This window comes from Salvelinus sp. IW2-2015, linkage group LG26 (assembly GCF_002910315.2).
Source record: "Salvelinus sp. IW2-2015 linkage group LG26, ASM291031v2, whole genome shotgun sequence".
NCBI classification, from domain to species: domain Eukaryota; kingdom Metazoa; phylum Chordata; class Actinopteri; order Salmoniformes; family Salmonidae; genus Salvelinus; species Salvelinus sp. IW2-2015.
Genome location: NC_036866.1, coordinates 7,415,938 through 7,435,681, shown reverse-complemented (window position 1 = coordinate 7,435,681; position 19,744 = coordinate 7,415,938). Strand labels below are relative to the sequence as shown.

At 42.1% G+C, this 19,744-nt stretch overlaps 1 long non-coding RNA gene across 1 annotated transcript; it reads right to left on the bottom strand.

Moving 5' to 3' along the window:
* Window positions 1-7,623: 7,623 nt before the first annotated feature.
* Window positions 7,624-9,444, bottom strand: LOC111952264 (uncharacterized). The gene is made up of 4 exons (XR_002875702.2): window positions 9,325-9,444; window positions 8,827-8,887; window positions 8,597-8,660; window positions 7,624-8,106 (listed from the first exon to the last, which is right to left on the bottom strand). It is a non-coding gene; the product is annotated as an uncharacterized lncRNA (long non-coding RNA).
* Between the last annotated feature and the right edge of the window lie 10,300 nt (window positions 9,445-19,744).

The following is a 19,744-nucleotide window of genomic DNA, read 5'->3' as shown; positions in this document are numbered from 1 at the left end:
TATTGCTCAGATACATACAACCTGTCTAAACTTGCTGTACTGACACCACCTTCATTAACTTTTAACCATGTGTACTGCCTAACTTTTGCATTCCTTACTCTCGACACATCAGAAAGCTCAAACTCAGTTAATAGAACAGACAGACAAGTAGCAGACCGCAGGTGAGGTTCTTCAGAAGTGCGGCCCAGGGAAATGTGCTCATCTGTGGGGACACAAATGCGCATAGGAACACTACCTGATCTAACGACCACATGAGGGGACAGCTTTATTACAGGCCATACTGTTTCTAACTGTCTTCATCTCCCCCATAGAAACAACAGTGACAGCACCGTCAACAAAAACGGAAGGGATCTGTTGCAGCTCTGTAGAAGCCTGGCTCTGTACTCTGTCAATGGTAGGTTATGGGGGGACTCTTTGGGGAGATTCACCTACTGCTCACCTCTTGGCCACAGCACAGACATTGACCCTTTCTCTCTCAGCTCATTCACTGTCAAGCCACTAACACCTCTTGTCTGATCACAGCCAAATTACGTTGTTCCTCAAAAGAACAGACATGGAAATAACCAGACATTCACAGCCCAGTAAGCTGTACAACATCAGAAATTCATACAGATGGGCCCAAAACAGCACAGAAGAATACCAGAAAGCAACCTGTAACCAAAATATCCTAACACTCTTAGATAACTTTCTGAATACCACATTCATTCACAGTAAAGAAGGCATCAATCTAGCAGTACAAAACATCAACTATATATTCAGGCAAATGGCATAAGAAGCACAATTGAAATTGATAAAAAAAACAAAACAAAAAAGATCACAGATGACAACTGGTTTGAGGCAGATTGTAAAATAAGAAAAAAACTTAGAACACTATCCAACCAAAAGCACAGAGACCCAAATAATGGTGAATTACGCCTTCATTACTGTGAGACTAAAACTCTATAAACGTACACTCAGAACTAAAAAAGCACAGTACAACCGCAAGCAGCTGACACTAATTGAGGAGTCCATAAACACAAACAACTTCTGGCAAAATTGGAAAAAACTACAAAAATCAAAACAAGAGGAATTAGCGATACAAAATGGTGACATGTGGACAACCCATTTTAAAACACTCTACAACACCGTTCAAATTGACACAAACGCAGGACAAAGCCAAATTCATGAGAAGTTGAAAGGATTAGAAAAAGCTATAAAGGACAATCAAAATCCATTGGACTCTTCAATTATTGACCAGGAGCTCTATAAGAAACTTCAGGCCCTCAAATAAAAAATGAAAAAGCATGCTGACCTGATGGCATCCTAAATGAGATGCTCAAACTCACTAGTGCAAAATGTCAAATTGGCTATATTAAAACTGTTTAATTTGATCCTGAGTGTAGGTTGTTTCCCTGACATCTGGAATCAAAGATTCATAACCCCAATCTTTAAGAACGGTGACAAATTTGACTAACAATTACAGAAGCATTTGTGTGAACAATAACCTGGGTAAGGTTTTCTGTAGTATTATAAATGTAAGAGTTCTTAACTTCCTTAATAAGCAAAATGTTTTGAGTAAAAGCCAAAGTGGATTTATACCAAAACATTGCACGACCGATCATATATTTATACCCTACACACCCTGACAGATAAACATGTCCACCAAAATAATACCATAATATACGCTTGCTTTATCGACTTCCAAAAAGCATTTGATTCTATTTGGCATACATGACTGTTCTACAAAGTTATTGAAAGTGGTGTAGGGGGTAAAACATATGACATAATTACATCAATGTATACTGGCAATACGTGCAACATTAAAATTGGCAAGAAAATAACAGAATTCTTTAACCAGGGGCGAGGCCTTCGCCAGGGTTGCAATCTGAGCCCTGCACTCTTCAATATTTACATCAACGAATTGGCCACTATTCTAGAAAAATCCTCAGCCCCTGGTGTTAGTCTCCACAATTCAGAGGTGAAATGCCTACTCTTCGCAGATGACCTATGCCTGCTGTCACCCACAGCACATGGCCTACAGCAGAGCCTGGACCTGCTAGAGCAGTACTGCCAGACATGGGCCCTGGCAGTAAACCCCAAAAAGACTAAAATAATGATTTTCCAGAGAAGATCCAGATCTCAGGGAATTAGACCAAAGTTCTAAATTGGTACAAAATGAGAACTGAATGAACTGAGAGAGAAAGCACGCAGGGCATTCTACACCATTAAAAAAACAAATTAAAATTGAAATACCTATTAAAATTAGGCTAAAACTAATTGAATATGTCATTGAACCAAATGCACTTTATGGCAGCGAGGTGTGGGGTCCACTTGCAAAACAAGATTTCATCAAATGGAACAAACACCCCATTGAAACCCTGCATGCAGAGTTCTGTAAGATTATCCTACATGTCCAGAGGAAAACTACAAACAATGCATGCAGGGCAGAATTAGGCCAATATCCACTAATAATAAAAACAAAAAAGAGCAATTAAGTTTTGGAAACATCTAAAATACAGTGACCCCCTCTCATATCACTACCAAGCCCTGCAATGCAAAGAGCTGAGCAAAGAAAATAGTCCCCTTATCCAGCTGGTCCTGGGGCTGAGTTCACAAACCTGTTCTACTAACACATTGAAGCTTCAGGACCAGAACATCCAATCAATCAGGATAAACCAAATTACAACACAGTMAAAACAAAACTGCATTGATTATTGGGAAACACAAGCACAACGCAAAATGTAGTGCTATCTGGCCATAAATCGACAGTACCCCGTGGCTAACTATTTGACCATGGTTACTGATCAAAACCTTAGAAAAACCTTGACAAAGTACAGGCTCAGTGAGCACAGCCTTGCCATTGAGAAGGGTAGACACAGGAAAACCTGGCTYCCTGTARRGGAAAGGCTGTGCAACCACTGCACAACAGCAGAACCTGAGACAGAGCTGCATTTCCTGACAAAATGTCAAAAATATAAAACAATTAGTGTCATTTCCCCAAATTTGAAACCCTTATTCAAAGTTTCAAAGACATCTCTGATGAGAGTAGGCTACTCGTCCTGTTGGGGGAGGACGCAGAGAGCTGTGGGCTGTCAGCACACTACATTGCTGCCTGCCAGCACACTACATTGCTGCCTGCCATAAGATGAGGAACAGTGTCTGACAGACCAATCAACCTGCAAATGTCCTCTACTGTATGCTTATTGTTATTCTTCAATGTATGGTTATTTTGACCCTTGGTTATTGTTGTCCTGTTGACAATTTTGATTCTTATTATTTTCATATTGTAAATATCCAAAGTAAGCTTTGGCAATATGTACATTGTTACGTTATGCCAATAAAGCAAATTTAATTGAATTGACAGAGAGAGACAGCGAGAGACAGACAGAGACAGACAGACAGGACAGACATTGAGAGACAGAGCGAGAGACAGAGCGAGAGACACACAGAGACAGAGACACACAGAGAGACACAGAGAGAGATCAGTTTCTCTTCTGAAGACACCACTGCACTGCGTTGTGGCTAGCTTGGACACTTTTCCGTAGGAGGTGGAGGTCTTAGGGGCCTGGCTTTGGTTCTCTTCCTCCTCTAAAGGGTTGGGGCTGCAGCTGATCTGACCTGCCTGGCCGTTTTGCTCCTCTCCACCTCCTACACTTGTAGAATCTCTGCCAAGGCGCATTGAAGCTGTTCATGGCAGCCCAACGCCATCAAGACACTTTACGTTGGCGCTAACTTTTTTTGGGCGGTTACATGTATCTTTAGTGTTATAGCTACTATTCTTACTGTTGTTTTCATTATTTTTACATGTATCACTTCGCTTTGGCAACATCACCGACTTTGTCATTCATGCCATTAAAGCATACAGAATTAGAATTTCAGAGCGAGAAAGATAGCGAAAAAGAGACAGCCAGTTGAGCAGTCACATACTGTAGACTAGAGCAGGGGTATTCAACTCTTACTCTACGAGGTTTTCTGTTCTACCTTACCATGAGGGCTCTCGAGTGGTGCAGCGGTTTAAGGCACTGCATCTCAGTGCCAGAGGCGACACCACAGTCCCTGGTTCGAATCCAGGCTGAATCACATCCGGCCGTGATTGGGAGTCCCATAGGGCGGGACTCACTTTCCCAGCCTCTCTGGCTTGATGAGGATGGTGAACACGCCAGGCTCAGCTGTGAAGTCTGGCAGGTAATTCACCATCAGGTTCAACAGGGACAGAGGCAGGGAGGTTGAGTTGGCAGGTCACCTTTAGGGTTGGCTGAAGTTAGGGCACATTTGTTGAGTATAGAATGGGTTTATAGATTGGGGTTGTATCAGTGGTGGCTGCTGAGGGGAGGACGGCTCATAATAATGACTGGAATGGAGTGAAAGGAATGGTATCAAACACACGAGAAAAAAAAACGTGCTTGACACCATTCCATTCACTCCATTCCACCCTCCCCTCAGTAGCCTCCACTGGGTTGCATGAATGGGCAGAATGAGTATGAGTGCAGGAGAGGTGTTTGTGTGTGTGTATATATACTGTGCGTCTACTAGGGCTGGGAATTGCCAGGGACGTCACGATACAATATCATCATGATACTTACAGTTGAAGTGGGAAGTTTACATACACTATGTTGACTTTAAACAGCTTGGAAAATTCCAGAAAATGATGTCATGGCTTTAGAAGCTTCGGATAGGCTAAATTACATAATTTGAGTCAATTGGAGGTGTACCTGTGGATGTATTTCAAGCCTACCTTCAAACTCACTGCCTCTTTGCTTGACATCATGGGAAAATCAGCCAAGACTTCAGAAAAAAAAATTGTAGACTTCCACAAGTCTGGTTCATCCTTGGGAGCCATTTCCAAACGCCCGAAGGTACCGCGTTCATCTGTACAAACAATAGTACGCAAGTATAAACACCATTGGACCACGCAGCCATCATACCACTCAGGAAGCAGACGCGTTCTGTTTCCTAGAGATGAATGTACTTTGGGGCCAAAAGTGCAAATCAATCCAAGAACAACAGCAGGGACCTTGTGAAGATGCTGGAGGAAACAGGTACAAAAGTATCTATATCCACAGTAACATGAGTTCTATATTGACATAACCTGAAAGGCCACTCAGCAAGGAAGAAGCCACTGCTCCAAAACCGCCATAAAAAAGCCAGACTACGGTTTGCAACTGGACATGGTGACAAAGATTGTACTTTTAGGACAAATGTCCTCTAGTCTGATGAAACAAAAATTAACTGTTTGGCCATAATGACCATCGTTATGTTTGGAGGAAAAAGGGGGAGGCTTGCAAGCCGAAGAACACCATCCCAACCGTGAAGAACGGGGGTGGCAGCATCATGTTGTGGGTGTGCTTTGCTGCAGGAGGGACTGGTGCACTACACAAAATAGATGGCATCATGAGGGAGGACAATTATGTGGATATATTGAAGCAACATCTCAAGACATCAGTCAAGAAGTTAAAGCTTGGTCGCAAATGGGTCTTCCAAATGGACAATGACCCCAAGCATACTTCCAAAGTTGTGGCAAAATGGCTTAAGGACAACAAAGGCAAGGTATTGGACTGGCCACCACAAAGCCCTGACCTCAATGCTATAAAAAATGTGTGGGCAGAACTTAAAAAGCGTGTGCAAGCAAGGAGGCCTACAAACCTGACTCAGTTACACCAGCTCTGTCAGGAAGAATGTACCAAAATTCACCCAACTTATTGTGGGAAGCTTGTGGAAGGCTACCCGAAACGTTTGACCCAAGTTAAACAATTTTAAGGCAATGCTACCAAATACTAATTGAGTGTATGTAAAACTCTGATCCATTGGGAATGTGATGAAAGAAATAAAAGCTGAAATAAATCATTCTCTCTACTATTATTCTGACATTTCACATTAAAGTGGTGATCCTAACTGACCTAAGACAGGGAATTTTTACTAGGATTAAATGTCAGCAATTGTGAAAAACTGAGTTTAAATGTGTTTGGCTAAGGTGTATGTAAACTTCAGACTTCAACTGTAGGTGCCAATACAACATCAGTCATGGAGATAAAAATTCTGGAAACATGTTGGCTCACTATTTAAAAAGATGGAGAACAAGCTATAGGATCAATAATACCAGAGTTTTGGTGGAGGTACAGCCGACTAGCGCTAGCTTATGCTTCCTAGCAATATTTTTAACAGATCGATAAATGTTATTTGTCACATGCGCCAAATACAACAGGTATTTGGGAAAAGTGTAGTAGCCCTCTCTCTAGAGCGATTGATTGATTAATTGCCTATATTGAATCATCAATCGCTTTCTCTAGAGAGTGTGGGTGTCTGTGTATTGAGAGACTACATGTGGCTGTTTTATACCTGTTGTATTTGGCGCATGTGACAAATAACATTTATCGATCTGTTAAAAATATTAGCGCTAGTCGGCTGTACCTCCACCAAAACTCTGGTATTATTGATCCTATAGCTTGTTCTCCATTTTTTTAAATAGTGAGCCAACATGTTTCCAGAACTTTTATCTCCATGACTGATGTCGTACTGTATCGGCACCTACAGTTGAAGTTTGTATCTTACAGTGAAATACTTATTGACAAGCCCTTAACAAACAATGCATAAAAAATATAAATGCTTATTGACAAGCCCTTAACCAACAATGCATTAACTTCTTAGCGCTAGGGGTCAGATTTTATTTATTTCTTTATTTTAAATAACGTGCACAACGTAAAGGGACATTTTCTCTGGCCCAGATCGTAGAATATGCATATAATTTACAGATTAGGATAGAAAACACTCCAGTTTCCAAAACGGTCAAAATATTGTCTGTGACTATAACAATACTTATTCTGCAAGCGAAAACCTGAGAAAATGTAACCCGGAAGTGATATTATTATTATTATTTTTTTATCTGTGTTCCCTGGCCCGTCTAACCTCCATTTAAAGAGGTATCAACCAGATTTATTTTCCAATGGCTTCCACAGACTGTGACCAGGCTTTAGACATAGGTTCAGGCTTTTATTTTGAAAAATGAGCGACATTTTTCAAAAGTAGTCAGGTGTCCTCTGAATATTTCCTGCGCGTGACAGAGGGGCTCCCCATTTTCCGTTTCTCTCTTAAAGAATAGGTTATGGTCCGTTTGAAATATTATCGATTATGTTTGTTAAAAACAACCTGAGGATTGATTATAAAAATCATTTGACATGTTTCTACGACCATTACGGATACTTTTTGGAATTTGTCGAACGGAACACGGCTTTTGTTCTCAACATAATGCGCTTACCCAAATGGCGTTTTTTTTGTGATAAAAGTCATATTTATCGAACAAAAATAACATTTGTTGTGTAACTGGAAGTCTCGTGAGTGGAAACATCCGAAGATTATCAAAGGTAAGCGATACATTTTATTGCTTTTCTGACTTTCGTGACCATGCTAATTTGGGGCTAGCTGTTGTAGCATTGAAAGTTACACTCACAAAAGCTTGGATTTCTTTCGCTGTAAAATAGATTTTCAAAATCTGACACGATAGGTGGATTAACAACAAGCTAAGCTGTGTTTTGGTATATTTCACTTGTGATTGCATGATTATAAATATTTTTAGTAATATTTATGCATTTGGCGCCCTGCAATTCTAGCAGTTGTTTAGGAAAGTGATCCCGTAAAAGGGATCCGTAGCTCAGAGAAAATAAAAAACATTTATTTTATTTTAAATTTAAGTTAAAAAAATAAATAAAAAAGTAACACAAAATAACAATACAGAGGCTGTTTACTGGCGGTACCTGTACTGAGTCAATGTGCGGGGGTACAGGTTAGTCTCAAAGTATCAATACAATATCATCCAAAATAATATTGCAATATGTAACTTTATCGATCCCCCCGCCATCACTAACATTATGTGTGTTCATACTGCGTGGCTCTGTACGTATTGTGCATGTGTGAGACTCACAGGGGGCTTGTGGTTGAAGCCCTTGACCCTGATGACCAGGCAGCTTGTGGTTGAAGCCCTTGACCCTGATGACCAGGCAGCTTGTGGTTGAAGCCCTTGACCCTGATGACCAGGCAGCTTGTGGTTGAAGCCCTTGACCCTGATGACCAGGCCATGATCCCCGGCGATCAGTTTGTACTCCAGCTGGGCCATGTCAGCCTCGTAGGCAAGCTCTGCCAAGTTGTGGGCCAAGATGTTTACAAGGATGTCAAACAGCACCAGGCTACAGGGCCCCAAGACATACACATTTAGAGTGACTTTGAAAGAAAAAATGTCAACATCCACAACCACTAAGTAAGGGGTTTGTTTTCAGATAAAATACTAACTTCTCTGGAGATTTCTGAAAATTAGGGACAGTATTAAATAAACTTAAACAGGATATAATTTGAAATGTGTCAGCCTACTAACATTTCTGTCTTAAACATATTGAAAAATAGTAAATCCCAGGTGTCACTGCTATTCCCTTAAGTTATGTACACACTACCTAAGTAGGTGTTATATACACACACTACCTAAGTAGGAGTTATATACACACTACCTAAGTAGACGTTATATACACACTACCTAAGTAGACGTTATAAACACTACCTAAGTAGACGTTATAAACACTACCTAAGTAGCCCAAGCTAACAAGAGTCATTACCAGTTAACAAAAACACATACCACCACACCTTGAACCAGAGACAGCCTCTCTCGTTGTTCACTATCCGCACCGGGACATCTGTGTCTGGACAGTCCGACGGTTTCGGGGTGAAATCCATTGTTATGGAAACAAAAACCGGGATAGCAATATGAATATGGCAAAGCATGTATAACAATATCAATAGACCAAAAAGTGAATGTTGTAGAGTGGATGTGATTGGTACACAACAATGTCCATCATCTGTACTGACCAATGAACTTGTTTTCAGTAGGCAGGTGGAGGTCAGGGTTGAGGCCACTCCTCAGTGAGGTCTGCCAGGACAAAGGAACAGGACACTCGAGTTACATCCCAAAGCACCCCATTTACTATCCAGTGCACAGCTTCTGATCAGGGCCCATAGGGCTCAGTCACAGACACAGTCCAGGCCAAACGCACCATATTAACATCACACACACGATCATGTCACTGAGTATGTGGAGTGATCTATGGAATTAACATATTCTGGAACGAGATATTGATAACAATGACTGTGGGCCTAATTTCAGTCAATCCCTGTAACTGGGCTTCAAGGATAAGTTTACAAAAAAAACTAGGGCAGCACTTTCTTTTAAAGTATATACATTACCACGTATTTCCATGAAAATGACATGGTAAATGGTCATTACAGAATGAGATACTATTAAAAATAAATATCCAACGTCCTTCTGAAGGTGGCTGAATATAATGTCCAACACAACCCTGCTCTTACCCTCCGTGCTGTAGTTGGTGCTGAACCACTTCTCCTCCAGGGAACAGTGGCCCTCGTGCTCTGGAGACAGCAGAAGCAGTCTGGCCCTCTGTGGGGTGAGCAGGGCCAGGGCTGAGGAGATCACCTGTAGAGGACACACACAAAGTATACAGTTGCCTTGGTGCATTACAGTTGCAGTACAGGCTTTAGTATTGGATATTGTTCTGCCAATATGTTACTGTGGCGCAACCTAACATTTTAGGGCCAACCAATTGTACAAATAGTGTCAGGAAATTAGCCATTCCAGATAAATTAGGAATGATCCCATCTCTACTCGGTGAGACTTATGCAGCTATATATTCAAATGTATAAAATTTTCATTTTAAGTTGAACTTACACCGTACCTGTACTTCTTGGGATCGCTGGGTGACTTGTCTGGAGGTCTCCCTGGACTTCCTCTCCTCCGTCCCCGCGGCCAGGTCCGTGGGCTCGGCTTGAGGTGGCGGCGGTTCACCATGGTCCGGTGAAGGCACCTGCCAAGGGCCGCCTGCTGCAGAACTATTCGCTTTATTCGTCTGAGGCATTCTCTCAGGGGGGTTACAGGTTTCGCACAGCAAACCCTCAGAGAGCACAGCATACAGTCAAGAATGTGTGAAATTGAGCAAGCATTCCAAATCAACCCTTCGCTCCTGCACCACACCCACTCATGTAAATCTGAAAGGATCTGATAGATTTAACTGATATGGTAATTACATCACCTTGCCTTATGAGAGGCTGGATTGAAGTTCCGCAACATTGCCTACACCTATCCAATCTTTTCAGATCTACAGGTAGGGGCAGGTGGGTCCATTTGATTAGAGCATCAGAAGGGAACTGTGACAGTAGAGAGAACAAAGTTGCATGCAGCGGGCGCCAGCATTAACGGTTTAGTAATCCCAACCTGCCATTCAATCGTCGCTTTCAGAATACAAAACTGCTCAGTGACGAACATGTAAAACAATACCATAAACAAATCAAATATTGGCTATTATTGTACAGAATTTGTACATTTTGCTAGCTACTCACCTTATTTCTAAATGATGAAAGCTGTAGTCTCGACAACCTAGCTATCACACTAGACAATTTTGTGGAAGCCGCGATATAATTCACTGGGAGCAATGGAAATAGCAACAACGGAGAATCAGATTGCCTCAAACAGATTTTTTTTTCACGACATAGATTAACGATAAAGCTTTTTATAACTAACCCTAGATAGACCATAGCCTGTCGTTTCCAATGGGTGCAGAATCATAGTGGGCAGAACAAGCAAGGAGGTGGGCAGAGTCAAGAACGAGCTAGCGGGATCCTATTGGCGTGTTCAAGGCATGTATTTGCATATTTTCGTTAGAGAACGCCTACTCTGTGAAGTGCGTGTGTGCAGTAACTCAATTCGCCCTTGCACTCCTTCTAAATAACTTATTTTTTTAATTGACAAAGGGTAAAGTCTACAAAACTTTGTCCTCTCTGTTCATAACATGGTTAGCAGATGTTAATGCGAGTGTAGCGAAATGCTTGTGCTTCTGTAGCGGGTTTCTTATGTACCACAGGAGAACCAAGAAATGAAGAGCGACACCACGGCTGTCTTTTAGGCTTTTATGTTGATCTGCAATAGTATTGTGAAAAGACAGGACAGGAACACATCAGTCTCCAATGCACCATCTGACAAGTTGTTCTACACAGGAGCATGAAGAAAGGTAAAACACATATCCTGTGTCACATCCCCAATACATTGCTAGGTGCTTTCAGTGTTGACAGTACCAAAAAACAACAACTCATGTACAAAAACACTGCAACATAAACAAGTTACAACGTGAAATCGCCTCTATTCCATTCAGACCGTAGAGGACCAAACTACATCTCCCATAATGCAACGTCACAACCAGTTGGCAGCTCAGCTAACCGTCTGCATCACAGAAAGGCATACTAGCTAGCAACAGCAGCACTTTTAGCACTCTGTAAACTATATTAATAACAATATAACTCTGAAAGTTACATGTTTCAATAGTCTCACACTCCCTTATAACAATAACTACAGCCTTAACCTTGGGATGTTTTATTTATTTCACGTTATGGACTTCTACAAAGGAGTAATCTGCAACACATACCTTTCTCTCTCGGTGTTTTCTCGGACTGAGGAGAACGGGAGCTACGGTAGTACCAGGGTGTTAGTAGGTGACACAAGCACCCAGATGAAATAAAATACATTTAATGAAACAAAACCCGAAGATGTTAACATCATTCAGCTACTGTAGCTTCCTACCTAACACCAACAGGCAGCACCAGTAGCGCAACAATTAAAAATAGACACCAAAAGTAAAGTTCCTGGCGATCATAGCGATCTGACTCCCCCCTTCTGTCTGAACTTGGAATATTCCTGTTCGCGGACTTTGGCCACTGACCCTCAACCTGGTTGTTCTGTTCTGCGTTGTGTACTATTCCAATAATTTGAAGTTTGATGGAATAACCATTTTAACTCTACTACACTTCTAGTTCCAACCATGCAGTAATAAGTAATATAACCTAACAATTTCACAACAACTACCTTATACACACAAGTGTAAAGGAATGAATACGAATATGTACATAAAAATATATGAATGAGTGATGCCTGAACGGCATAGGCAAGATGCAGTAGACGGTAAAGAGTACAGTATATACATATGAGATGAGTAATGTAGGGTATGAAAACATTATATAAAGTGGCATTGTTTAAAGTGGCTAGTGCTACATTTAATTACACTAAGATGGTAAGATGCCGTAGATGGTATAGCGTACAGTATATACATATGAGATGAGTAATGTAGGGTATGTAAGCATTATATAAAGTGGCTAGTGATAAATTGATTACATACATTTTTCCATTATTAAAGTGGCTAGAGTTGAGTCAGTATGTTGGCAGCAGCCACTCAATGTTAGTGATGGCTGTTTAACAGTCTGATGGCCTTGAGATAGAAGCTGTTTTTCAGTCTCTCGGTCCCTGCTTTGATGCACCTGTACTGACCTCGCCTACTGGATGATAGTGGGGTGAACAGGCAGTGGCTCGGGTGGTTGTTGTCCTTGATGATCTTTTTGGCCTTCCTGTGACATCGGGTGGTGTAGGTGTCCTGGAGGGCAGGTAGTTTGCAACCGGTGATGCGTTGTGCAGACCGCACTACCCTCTGGAGAGCCTTACAGTTATGGGCGGAGCAGTTGCCATACCAGGCGGTGATACAGCCCGACAGGATGCTCTCGATTGTGCATCTGTAAAAGTTTGTGAGTGTTTTTGCTGACAAGCCGAATTTCTTCAGCCTCCTGAGGTTGAAGAGGCGCTGCTGCGCCTTCTTCACCACGCTGTCTGTGTGGGTGGACGATATGATAGAAATTCATATGATTTATATGTTTAACCTTTACTTAACACCCATCCCGGATCCGGGAGCATCCTCATCAGTAAAAGCTGACTAGCATAGCCTAGCATAGCGCCACAAGTAAATAATAGCATATAAATATCATGAAATCACAAGTTCAATACAGCAAATGAAAGATAAACATCTTGTGAATCCAGCCATAATTTCCGATTTTTAAAATGTTTTACAGCGAAAACACAATATGTATTTCTATTAGCTAACCACAATAGCCAAAGACTCAACCACATATTTTCACCATGTTTCTACCGCATAGGTAGCTATCACAAAACCGACCAAATAGAGATATAATTAGTCACTAACCAAGAAACAACTTCATCAGATGACAGTCTTATAACATGTTATACAATAAATTTATGTTTTGTTCGAAAATGTGCATATTTGAGGTATAAATCATAGTTTTACATTGCAGCTACCATCAAAAATATCACCAAAGCAGCCAGAATAATTACAGAGAGCAACGTGAAATACCTAAATACTCATCATAAACTTTAATGAAAGATACATGCTTTACATAGAACTAAAGATACACTTGTTCTTAATGCAACCGCCGTGTTAGATTTTTAAAAATAACTTTACCATAACAAACAGCTTGCGTTATTGCGAGACAGCGCCCGCCAAAACGGCAGAGAATAGGAATAACATTTTCCACAGAAATACGAAATAACATCATAAATTGTTCTTACTTTTGTTGAGCTTCCATCAGAATCTTGTACAAGGAGTCCTAGGTCGAGAATAAATCGTTGTTTGGTTTTAGAATGTCCTTTTCTCCTGTCGAATTCGTGCCACAATGCTAGCCAATGTTGATGACGTTCCCAGTTTCTCTCGACGCAAAGAACGGAAAACTCCAAAAGTCCAAATAAACGTTGAATAAACTGATAGAACTCGGTTGAAAAAACCTGCTTTACGATGTTATTATCACATGCATCAAATAAAATCAGAGTCGGAGATATTAGCCGTGTATACCGAACGCTTATCATAAGACAATATGGAGGTGCTTCCCGCGCCTAGGTAGAGAAAGGAAATTCTGGACACGTCATTCCAAGAGCTCTTGTTCGACCTCAGATCAAGCTAGACACCCCATTCCACCTTCTACTGCCTGTTGACATCTAGTGGAAGGCGTATGAAGTGCATGCATATCGATAAATATTAGGCAATTGAATAGGCAGGCCCTGAAACAGAGCCTCGTTTTCAGATTTTTCACTTCCTGTCTGGAAGTTTGCTGCAAAATTAGTTCTGTTTTACTCACAGATATAATTCAAACAGTTTTAGAAACTTGAGAGTGTTTTCTATCCAATAGTAATAATAATATGCATATTGTACGATCTAGAATAGAGTACGAGGCAGTTTAATTTGGGCACGATTTTTTCCAAAGTGAAAACAGCGCCCCCCTATTGACAAGAAGTTGGTAATGGTAAGATAATGACTAAATGATTTATATGTTTAAGGTAATGTTAAGATAATGACTAAAAATATTCCACCCTGAAACCATATAATTGTATGAAATTTATTAGAGTCATAAAACTATAATCTGATGATGTGTGTAGTTTTAGTCAGAATTAGAACAAGGACCTTTTATTCATTTTTAGTACGTAAGCAGGGTGCAAGTGGGAAACAAATGATAAGAGGAGCTATCGACAGACGAGTTGTACTACTGTGTTCCTTACAGGACATTCTGTCTCCACCCGTGGAGGGGAGAAACTGTTAGGCTTGCAGAAAATTATGAAACATGTTACAGAAAAACACTGACTGTCTGAGCAAGGCGTAGCTTAAGATTTGAACTTGTATGTGTGTGCCTAAGAAAATACAGAGAACAATTAAACTGTGTTTAGAACTCTGAGAAACTTATGATAGGACAGGAAGTACTTCTCAAGGTTTCTCTAATCTCGGGGGAATGGAACTGTCGGCTGGGTARTGATACACAGGGGTGAGAACTCTGGAGAAGGATACAACTCACCTACTGTTCTTGTGTAGGATATCTACTGTTAGTGTGAAAGTATGTGCGTAAGTAAGGAGCAAGGTATAAAATGGATGTCTTTGTATAATGGACTTTGGAGTACTCTCGTGAATAAATATTTTGACTATTGTAAACTGGGACTCTTGTCTGTTTCATTCAACCAGAATCTTACAAACTCTGGGTTGCAGACTGAGTAGATTAATTGAAGTCAGCGGGGTGGAGATGTTGTTACCTACCCTCACCCCCTGGGGGTGGCTCGTCAGGAAGTCCAGGACCCAGTTGCACAGGGCGGGGTCGAGACCCAGGGTCTCGAGCTTAATGACGAGTTTGGAGGGTACTATGGTGTTAAATGCTGAGCTGTAGTCGATGAACAGCATTCTTACATAGGTATTCTAGTTCTGTCTCTGGTAACGCTCGTTAGACCGGTACAAAACATTTTTKGGGGAAAAATCCATAGAGATAGAGGACTTTATATATTTATATCGGTGCCATTATAGCATCTGTGACTGACAGCATTGGCAGACACATTGAGCCTACAACCCATAGGAATCCCCACCCAGTTGATTACTTGACTACTTTAAAATGGTGGATCTTGAAAATGTCTAAGAGCAATGGCAATAGAGCGGAGCAATTTATAATCATAAAAACCAAAAAAAGCCGCAAATAATGTCTGAAGTTAACACAGAGGTAGGAGATTTTATACTTACCCAAACCAAAAAACGTGGATAGATGGCAGCATTCGCGCAAAACTGAAAGCGTAAACCACCACATTTAACTACGCAATGTGTCTGGGAATATGGTTGAATTATAAACAGTGGAGGTATGCCCTCAATATGGCAATCAAACAGGCAAAACATGAGTACAGAGACAAAGTGGAGTCGCAATTCAACGGCTCAGACACGAGACGTATGTGGCAGAGTCTACAGACAATCACTGATTACAAAGGGAAAACCAGCCAGGTCGCGGACATCGACGTCTTGCTCCCGGGGAAGCTAAAATACAATAAAATTGTATTTGTCACATGCGCCGAATACAACCTTACAGCCATTAACCGACAATGCAGTTTTAAGAAATATAAGTGTTAAAGTATTTACTAAAATAAACTGAAGTAAAAAATAAATAAATTTAAAATTAAAGTTAAAAATAAGAAGACAGAAAAATACCAAATAATTAAGGAGCAACAGTAAAACAACAGTAGCGAGGCTATATACAGGGGGTACCGGTACAGAGTCAATGTGCGGTTAGTCGAGGTAATTGAGGTAATATGCACATGTAGGTAGAGGTAAAGTGACTATGAATAGATAATAAACAGAGAAGCAGGAGCAATGCAAATAGGGGAAATGCAAATAGTCCGGGTAGCCATTTGATTAGTTGTTTAGGAGTCTTATGGCTGGGGGTAGAAGCTGTTAAGAAGCCTTTGAGACCTAGACTTGGCGCTCCGGTACCGCTTGCCGTGCGGTAGCAGAGGGAACAGTCCGAGTAGCGTGGCTGGAGTCTTTGGTAATTTTTATGGCCTTCCTCTGACACCGCCTGGTATAGAGGTCCTGGATGGCAGGAAGTTTGGCCCCAGTGATGTACTGGGCTATACGCACTACCCTCTGTAGTGCCTTGCGATCAGAGGCCATGCAGATGCTATACCAGGCGGTGATGCAACCAGTCAGGATGCTCTTGATGGTGCAGCTGAATAACTTTTGAGGATTTGAGGACCCATGCCAAATATTTACAACTCTTCACGACTGTCTTGGTGTGTTTGGACTGTGTTAGTTTGATGGTGATGTGGACGCCAAGGAACTTGAAGCTCTCAACCTGCTCCACTACAGCCCCGTCGATGAGAATGGGGGAGTGATCGGTCCTCCTTTTCCTGTAGTCCACAATCATCTCCTTTTGTCTTGATCACGTTGAGGGAGAGGTTGTTATCCTGGCACCACACTGCCAGGTCTCTGACCTCCTCCCTATAGGCTGTCTCATCGTTGTCGGTGATCAGGCTTACCACTGTGTCGTAGTCGGCAAACTTAATGATGGTGTTGGAGTCGTGCTTGGCCATGCAGTCATGGGTGAACAGGGGGTACAGGAGGGGACTGAGCACACACCCCTGAGGGGCACCCCGTGTTGAGGATCAGCGTAGTAGATGTGTTGTTACCTACTCTTACCACCTGGGGGCGGCCCGTCAGGAAGTCCAGGATACAGTTGCAAAGGGAGGTGTTCAGTCCCAGGGACCTTACCTTAGTGATGAGCTTTGAGGGCACTATGGTGTTGAAAGCTGACCTGTAGTCAATGAATAGCAATTTTCACATAGGTGTTCCTTTTGTCCAGGTGGGATAGGGCAGTGTGGAGTGGCCCTAAAACACCTTCACCCACTATTAGGATAACACAGTGCCATCGACGCGGCCTGCTCCCAAGGACTGTGGGCTCTCCTTCTCCGTGACCGACATGAGTAAGACATGTCAACCCTCGCAAGGCTGCTGGCCCAGACGGCATTCCTCGCCATGTCCTCAGAGCACTCCAGCCAGCTGGTCTGCGCATGTTTATGGACATATTCAATCTCTCCCTATCCCAGTCTGCTGTCCACACCTGCTTCAAGATGGCCATCATTGTTCCTGTTCCAAGAAAGCTAAGGTAACTGAACTAAATAACTATCGCCCCGTAGCACTCACTTCTGTCATTATGAAGTGCTTTGAGAGACTAGTTAAGGATCATATCACCCTAGACCCACTTCAATTTGCTTACCGCCCCAATAGATCCACAGATGATGCAATCGTCTGTTGCACTGCACACTGCCCTATCCCATCTGGACAAGAGGAATACCTATGTAAGAATGCTGTTCATTGACTATAGCTCAGCCTTCAACACCATAGTACCCTCCAAGCTCATCATCAAGCTCAGGGCCCTGGGTCTGAAACCCGCCCTGTGCAACTGGGTCCTGGTCTTCCTGACGGTCTGCCTCCAGGTGGTGAAGGTAGGAAACAACACCTCCACTTCAATGATCCTAAAAACAAAGGGCCCCCACAAGGATGCGTGCTCAGCCCCCTCCTGTACTCCCAGTTCACCCATGACTGTGTGGCCACGTACACCTCCAACTCAATCATCAAGTTTGCAGATGACAACCATAGTAGGCCTGATTACCAACAATGACAAGACAGCCTACAAGGAGGAGGTGAGGGCCCTGGCGGAGTGGTGCCAGGAAAATAACCTCTCCTTCATCAAAATGAAGGAGCTGATCGTGGACTTCAGGAAAAAGCAGAGGGCGCACGCCCCTATCCACATTAACAGGACTGCAGTGGAGAAGGTGGAAAGCTTCAAGTTCCTTGGCGTACACATCACTGACGATCTGAAATGGTCAACCCACGCAGACAGTGTGGTGAAGTGCTTCTTCAACCTCAGGAGGCTGAAGAAATTTGTCTTGGCCCCTAAGACCCTCACAAACTTTTACAGATGCGCAATTGAGAGCATTCTGTTGGGCTGTATCACCGCCTGGTACGGCAACTTCACCGCCCGCACCCGCAGGGCTCTCCAGAGGGTGGTGCGGTCTGCCCAACGCATCACCGGGGGCACACTGCCTGCCCTCCAGGACACCTACAGCACCCGATGTCACAGGAAGTCCAAAAAGATCATCAAGGACATCAACCACCCGAGCCACTGCCTGTTCACCCCACTATCATAAAGGCGGCGAGGTCAGTACAGGTGCATCAAAGCTGGGACTGAGAGACTGAAAAACAGCTTCTATCTTAAGCCATCAGACTGTTAAATAGCCATCACTAGCCAGCTACCACCCAGTTACTCAACCCTGTACCTTACAGTCTGCTGGTCGATATACATAGACATGGAATCACTGGTCACGTTAATAATGTTTACATACTGCTTTACTCATTTCATATGTATATACTGTATTATATTCTACTGTAATTTAGTCAATGCCACTCTGACATTGCTCGTCCTATTATTTATATATTTCTTAATTCCATTATTTTACTTTTAGATTGGTGTGTATTGTTAGACATTACTACACTGTTGGAGCTAGGAACACAAGCATTTCACTACACCTGCAATAACATCTGCTAAATATGTGTATGTAACCAATAACATTTGATTTGAAGTGCTCTGACAACAACAACAATTCATGATTATTTCAGGTGTCATCAGTGGGGGAATATTAATTACGGATGTTTTAACATGTCACCACAACTGCTCACGCCATTGACTGTACATTTATCTTATTCTGTCTGAAATTGACAATCAGAAAAAAGTCTGAAAGAGCAGTGATAATTCTGCCCGTAGCATTAGAATTCTATTGATGATTCTGCCCATAGCATTAGAATTCTATTGATGATTCTGCCCATAGCATTAGAATTCTATTGATGATTCTGCCCATAGCATTAGAATTCTATTGATGATTCTGTCTATAGAATTTTAATTCTATTGTGATTCTGTCCATACAGTGCCTTCAGAAAATATTCAGACCCCTTGACTTTTTCAAAATGTTGTTATGTTAGCCTTAATCTAAAATCGATTAAATCAATAAAAAATCTTCAATCTACACAAAATACCTCAGAATGATAAAGCGAACAGGTTTTATACATTTTTGCAAATGTATAAAAAAAATAATGAAATAACCTGGCACCATCCCTACGGTGAAGCATGGTGGCGGTAGCATCATGCTGTGGGAATGTTTTTCAGCGGCAGGGACTGGGAGACTTGTCAGGATGATGACAAAGATGAACGGAGCAAAGTACAGAGAGATCATTGATGAAAACCTACTCCAGAGCGCTCAGGACCTCAGACTGGGGTGAAGGTTCACCTTCTAACAGGAACACGACCCTCAGCACACAGCCAAGACAACGCAGGAGTGGCTTTTGGACAAGTCTCTGAATGTTCTTAATTGGCCCAGCCACAGCCTGGACTTTGACCCAATCAAACATCTCTGGAGAGACCTGAAAATAGCTGTGCCGCAAAGCTCCCCATCCAACCTGACAGAGCTTGAGAAGATCTGCAGAGAAGAATGGGAGAAACTCCCCAAATACAGGTGTGCCAAGCTTGTAGCGTCATA